The sequence below is a fragment of the Patiria miniata genome, unplaced genomic scaffold (genome assembly GCF_015706575.1).
Source record: "Patiria miniata isolate m_02_andy unplaced genomic scaffold, ASM1570657v1 HiC_scaffold_6, whole genome shotgun sequence".
NCBI lineage: Eukaryota > Metazoa > Echinodermata > Asteroidea > Valvatida > Asterinidae > Patiria > Patiria miniata.
In genome coordinates this window covers 13,659,809-13,667,492 of record NW_024037073.1, presented here as the reverse complement: position 1 = coordinate 13,667,492, position 7,684 = coordinate 13,659,809, and positions in this window count along the sequence as shown.

The window sequence follows — 7,684 nt, the reverse complement described above, 5'->3', positions numbered from 1 at the left end:
GAATCTTTTTCAACAAATACAAGGATTTTTTTGTCAAGTTACCTATATCTGAAAGATAGTGGCACTCATCAAGAAATTGTGGAAGATATCGAACGAAAATTGATTACGGGCATGAAATTGAACACAGCTCTGAACAGAATTATGCCTAAATACCGTAACACTTTTGACGGACTGTTCCAACAAGATGAGGATGAAGACAACGATGAAGACAGTGATGATTAAAGACTAGTAGTTTCAAAAAGATTACTCATTTTTAAAAATAATCTAGCAGTGTCTTATAGGAAAAAATAATATTTGAAATAGTCGCCCCTTATCACTCTTATACAGTAATTCCTTATGGCTATATTTTTTTTTACCATGGACGAATAAGTTCATACTAGTATTAAAAATATGTTACATTGGGTCCGCTGACGCTTGAACTTAGAAGAAGAGCATGCCCATATGCATGGAGATTTAAACTTGTGTGGGTTCTATATACGATGTGGCTTTAAAAAGACAGTGTATTGTAAACCGGTATATGTCAGGTACAAAAGACAATATTATTAGATTCAGGTCTAAAATTATAAAACGGGCAATTTATGATGACTGCATAATATTAGTGCACGTATATAAAGTTGTATGCATGATAATGATAAAAAAATCTCAAATAATCCTTGAAAATACAGTGTGAATTGTCTTCCTTTTATTTATCTTAAACCCAATTACTTATTATTTGCTTTATCTGTTGACTACCCTGGCCCCATACGTCATCCCTCATCAACAGTACAGCGCTCCACGTGCACAAAACTGACCAGCAATTAAGTCCAATGACATTATAATTATGTGATGGCCCCTGAATCCATTCATGGCTTGGATATGTTCACAATGCAGGTTGTTATTGAAGCGATTATAACGGTGACGATAATCCTTTTATCAGCTTCCCATGACTGAGTCGTCAACGTCAGATTCTTCATAATTCAATACTATGCTCAAATTGTTCCTCGGTAACGCTAAATCTCAAGCTCAGCATGGACGTACAGCGCGGTATATACATGTATCTAACGTTCTCTTAAATACCAATGCGGCCAGCGCCACAAACAACGATTCCATACGGGGAGATTTTTAAAAACACCGCGGACAATGCACATGACCGGACTTGTCCGGTTGTTTGTCATCATTCGATGAGTCAGCACTATGACGTAACTGGATTCCCCCATTCGAGTACAAAGGCTATTATGATAGAGTGGTAACAGGCACGAGTATGATATGCGGCTTGAGAAATCTCTTCAATTCAGATGTATATATGACGTTTTACTGTACTATATGTAAATTTATGTTATGTATTTTGTCCCTATGCATGTACGCTGTTCAACGGTGAGTGTTTGTTTACCACAACTTCGAATACATAAACTCATTTTTTTATCAGCGATAAAACTCAACCGGAAGAAACTCTAGCATGTCTGTACGCGTACAAACTGTCCGTCCGATTGCACAATAGACTGATGAGTCATTCACAACAAATCTTACGGGTTGTTCCATTCTGAACGATTTTCGCTGTGCTCGGTAATATGTTGCTAAAATTTAACTGAAAGATTAAATTCTTCAATTAGGCAATAAAATAGTTTCGTATATTTCATTAAACGAACAAATAATTTTATTATACGATTTCATAAATATTGTCTATTGTTATCGCTGGTTTTAAATTCGCTTACGCAAATAAACACCCCTCCTACACATATCGATCAGTCCAGCTGGCTCCTCAAACTTGCCATGGTTTATGCTAATGAGGCTAAATGCAGCGTTCTGATTGGCCGAGAGGGTGGTCGTGATGACGTAAAACCGACTATACAGACGGGCATCACTACTGGCGCCAATAAATTAATTTGATTTCCATTACAATTTCCAAATATTGACAGAGTTTTATTTTTCATACATTATCAGCCCAGAACATGAAATTCATCCACAGAGTAAATGTGTTGCCATATCTTAGCGCTTTTTAACACAATTAAAACAATACACATGTATTATTGGAAGACCAAAGAGTACAGAGTATATAGTGAGTGTGACTTTCATCTTTCCTTCGAAAAGTCAGCTTTCCTCTTTGGATGATGGTGTCGTAACATTAGGACTCCTATGAAATGTGGTTTCTTTTACCTTGGTCTCCAACCCTTACACGTGACCCGTCACTCTCCTGTAGTAGAGCCTAAAGTAAAAGGACACGCGGCGAGCTTCCAGAACCCTCGCGCATTTTGCATTATCCTCGTCCCCAGGGTGTCGAGCAGTACGCGCGCACTACTACCTGCTCTCTCACCCTGGTATTGGAGCATTTGCATGTTCAAGATTTTTGAACACGTATGCAATGAGGAATAGTCTGGTGCCTGCATGTACGTTGCATTAGCGTTTGTATGCGGTGTCTGGGGTAAAAACAGCATCGATTCGTCGCGCCGTGAGTTATGAAAACACGATTTTTTTTGAAGTGAAAAACAATCTGTAATGCACGTTGGAAATAAGAACACCAAGTACACAATATAAATCCATTACTAGCAAATTGCGGTATCAAATCAGGATACTGAAGAAAGTTTCCTATCCAGGGCTTACTACTGGAAACAAGGTTGGAAATAAAGTGAGCACTGGGGACGAGGTTCATTTTACACTACTTTGACCCTTGTTCTTGTAATAATTGTTGACAGAATGATTTCTCACCGTTATTACACCAAGAAACATTCAATTTTATTTACGACCTTTCCCATCCGGCATTTTCGATCCTAGGTCTCCTTGTTCGTTCACGTTTGTTTTCACATCGCGTACTTGCGTGAGAACGAACATGTAGAACGACGTGAAGATTTACATATATACCTACAGCCGATGGGTTCTAGATTAAGTCGGGCTGGCTTGAATGCAGTCGGCCTATTGGCCAAAAAAAAGTCTCCGGTTTCTGGTCTGCGCGCGCGTCGCCGTAGCCATGCGCGTCGGCAAAAAAAGAAAAAGAAGGCGATGTAAGATGATGTCTAAAAACCGCCAGACTCACTGGTTTGACTGGAATCCTGCTGCTGCACAATTTTAATGTGTTTTAGATGGGGTTACGATCGAGTATAAGCATGGCCTCTCTTGGTTCCCATATATTTTGCAAAAGATTTAGTCGGGCACCACCCCCCAGCCCCCCCCCCCCCCCCCGGTTCCGCCGCCCCTGAGCGGAACACATGTGAGTGTGAAAATCACACTCACATGTGTTCCGCTTACATAACGGTACCGAGCTTCCGAAGCATAAAATGCAATCGAGGCCTTCGCTTATTTCGTTTTTTAAAACCATCATGACATATTTTTTTTTCCCGTTTGAGGTTGAAGCCACCATGTACAATTCAGTAGTGTCGTTTGAATCACTGCTGATGTGATTTCTTTCTTTCCCCTTGAATGTTAATAACCCAGACGATACATTTGAAGAAGAAAAATAGTCGATGAAAAATGGGTATCGGTGGATTCGATCCATAGCTCATCGCTATTCACTACTGTGGCGGATTGACGACAGCCGTGGTTTGAAATGCTCAACAGTACGGAAGTCTGACTCGGCTATCTTTGTTCTGCTTAATTAGTCAGGGATGTTAGGGCGTTATAGGGGCCGTTTGGTTCAGTTTCTTCCAAAAGCACCAAATTTGGCACAGATGTCGTTCATACCATACTATTTCGATTTTTGACGGGCGCCAAGACGGGCGCACCACGGGGCCGCCATATTGGCAAAATCCAATATGGCCGCCAACCGGGTCAGAGGTCAATCGAACTAAACGAGCTAAAATCATAAATAATACCACTTTTCAGGTATTTTCGGGGTCGAGCAATCTGAATCTGATGTTATTTTAACGATTTGAGGCAAGACAGATGCCCCAAGGGACCGCCATATTGGCAAAATCCAAAATGGCCGCCACATACCGCAGTTAATAAACTTAACTAGCTAGAATCATAAGTAATACAACTTTGGAGGGGTTTTCGATGTCAACAAATCTGAATCGGAGGTTATTTTAATGATTTGATGCCAGACGGATGCCCCAGGGGCCATATTAGAAAAATCCAAAATGGCCGCCAGCCAAGTTAGAGGTCAGTCACTTTTAAAAACTAAACTAATACCATTTTACATGGATTTTCAGGGTCGGAGAATCTGAATCTATTGTTTTATTAAAGATTGTATGTCACATTTTGCCCTAAAGTCATTAAGGATTGGACTTATCAATAAAGATTATTGTTTGAACTATTTTCATTTAAATATTTAGAGATGATGTCTGCAGTGACAAAATGCTATATGCCGCTGTGTGCGTTTAAATGGAGCTGTTCATTTGTAGAGGACCTTGCATATAGAAACCTAGTGTGATTGCAATTCAACCTTCCTTTGCATGAGGCAGCCGCAGCGCACGAGAATGGCACATGTCACTGAAGCATCATTGAGAGTTGGTCCATAGTGATTGCCATGTAGGCCTACTGGTACCATCCTTGTGCCAGCCCCACACGATGAAGTCAGGAATTTCCTGCTGGACCGAGGTGGCCTGTAGTAGCGGTTGCTTTACATGTTCAAACAGCACGGCAGGTAGCTGGGATGCTTCCGACAAGCTGCTTCCAGTAGTGAAGAAGCGATGTCTGGCCCCTTTGACACCTGCAGTTGCACCACACCTCTTGCTCTGCATGAAATGGCGAAGCAAGTTGTGTCGCACCATGTTAGGCTTTGGAAGAAGGGTGGTGCCAAGTACTTTGTCAGACCGAGATCGGAGTAGATGCTTTGGACTAGTATGTTACTGTACTTTTCACCACTTCTGAAGCCCACCCAGATCTCCAATAGGCCGAGGATCTCCAAAACAAGCTTGAAATGATCTCGAAAGTGATCGCAGTGACTCGACTCTCAATCCTTCACCGGCTCAGTGGGTCGCATATCAAGTTACTCCGGTTCACCCATAAGATGTGGATGCAGCCTTGTCTAGGTATAGGGCGCAGATCCCGATTTTGGCATGGGGTTTTCGACTCGTTTTTTTTGCACTGAGTTAATTGTATCCCAACTAGGTGAGGATGTCACCATCTGCAAACTTGTTAATGTGTCGAAGAAGTCAAGCTTGATGAGCCCGCCTCACTGCAGGGTTCTCATGCGAGAAATGGATATTTACGGTTTGGGCATATCACTGGAACTCACCAAGTGAGAGGTTGCCCTGAGCCTTTGTTATCCGTGATAAACATCTTGGGTGGTGAAGACAATGAAACTACCGTTGGTTGATAGCTCCACCCATCCTCAGCATGGCGGGCACACACCACACGCGCCCATACATCCTTACAATAACTTAGGACAATTTTATCGCTCCAATCTAAGATTGTTTCTGTGGTATGCGTAGAAATGTCAAACTGTCCGACATGTGCAGCTAATGGGAAAAGTTTTTTTTATGGAATGACGCACCAGAAACACCATGTTTGACCGGAATGATCTCGAGTGGTAAACTTGACATCAAATAATTAAAATAACATCAGAATCAGATATTTGGACCCCCCCCCAAAAAAAAACCCGTTGTATTGTTTTAACTGCGAGTACCTCCAACCTGGGTGGCGGCCATTTTTTCCCCCAAAAATGGTGGCTCCTAGAGCATCTGCCTTGCCTCGAATCATTAAAATGACATCGTATTTAGATTCTGTGACCCCGAAAACCCATTAAAGGTGGTATTATTTAAGATTTTAGCTCGTTATTTTCTTAACTGTGATATATGTGGCGGCCATTTTGGATTTTGCCAATATGGCGGTCCCTTGGGGCATCTGTCTTACCTCAAATCGTTAAAATAACATCAGATTCAGATTGCTCGACCCCGAAAATACCTGAAAATGAGTGGTATTATTTATGATTCTAGCTAATTTAGTTCAATTGACCTCTGACCCGATTGGCGGCCATATTGGATTTTGCCAATATGGCGGCCCCACGGGGCGCCCGTCTTGGCGCCCGTCAAAAATCGAAATAGTATGGTATGGACGACATCTGTGCCAAATTTGGTGCTTTTGGAAGAATGTGAACCAAAATATCCCTAAGACCCCCGACTATTAGGTGCATTGTGATTGTTAATGATCTACATGTACTCTCTAAATTCCAAAGAGTGGAAATTCACTCCATTGGGGTGAAGATTCACTCCCACAGTCGGAAACTAGGGACTAGAGGTTTTAGAGTGAAATATCTTCAATCGTAATAAAGATTGAGTTTTCACTCGAGCTTCATCTGAAGTGGTTCTTTTTTCAGACTATTTCAATCAAACGTGACAGTGATTTCCACTCTAAAACGTCTTGTCCCTAATTTCACTCTTTGTAATTTATAGAGTATAATAATCAAGAAGAATAGGTTATTCATACACAATCAAAACTTACTTGTTTTTCTTCACGTTTCAAGGAACATTGTTGGCATTCATCAGACGATGCCGTGCGATTTTCTTGTTTAGGTTTTCAATTTGTCTTTGTTCCTTCACGTGGCTCTGGCCGTAATCCTTTTGTAAATCCTTAATTATGTTCATGTGATTGTGAAGATGTATAATTAAAGAAGGTTGGGGGGGGGGGTTTGCAATTTTTTTTTTTTTGCAAGTTCCAAATGTCGGGCTGCAGTAATTATCGTTATTCAGTGTTGTGTGCCAAGGCTTTAATATTCTCATGAAAAATGTTGAATCGTTGAATTGATTGAGCTTTAGTTGCGATTCTGTGTTTATAATAAAACGAGATCTCTCGGTCCCCCTTGATTTCAACCGAATGAACCCAAACCCGTTGTTACAATCATCCTTGGAACATCTTTGTACATTCGCAATGCATTATGGGTATGGATAACATAGAAACCAACGTGTATACCCAAACCTATGGAACGGCAAAGCAGTCAAATTTGTATTTGTTTCTTGATATATTTCTATAATTAATAGAGTATCATTTCGCTTATTAATGGACCGACCAGTCACTGGTGAGCAATATTGGTTTTCTGATTCCTCAGTTTGTTCGTATAAGAAGGGATCACAGCAAAACTTGTTTATTTTTCAGAAATCAAATCACCAAGATGCAACAATCTCACCAGACACAGGTTTATGTAGAAATGGCGTTGTTTTGTTTGTCATCCATAACCAGAAAATTGGAAAGGTTTATTTCTTGATGGAAACGCTGCGTGACCTCAACAAAACTGTCACTGACCAGGAATGGCGTGAGCATATATAGCAACCAGCAGTAAAAGCCAGCGGCTTGAAGTTGTGCACAAACAATGAGAACGCGCGTAAATTTAGCTCGTACCGCCGCCGCGCCCATATGGATGCGAGCAAAGGATGCAGTGCGAAAACATGTTGTAGGTATACGATTATTACCAATAGGAATACCCCTTTCCGTAAACGCATTTGTGTTCGTTGTGTCGTTACGTTGTGCCGTTAATACGTTGTGGCGTTACGTGTAATTAACCTGTACGCCCGAAATATAAATGTACATTTGTGTAATGTAAAACAAAACACATCTTAGAGGATTACCCAGAAGTGCTGTGGGGTGCTATATACGTGTAGTTCACGTGGAATAAAGCTCCATGCTCACAGACGGTTGCTTCGAGTTATACACATGAAATTAGAATGTTGGTGTCCATTTCCCGAGCTACTGTAGCCTGTGTGCAAAATACATGTATGAAAAGCTAAAGTTGTCCTTGCCGTGCTTTTTTCAAGTTTCATCCGGGTTGAAAAAAAAAATT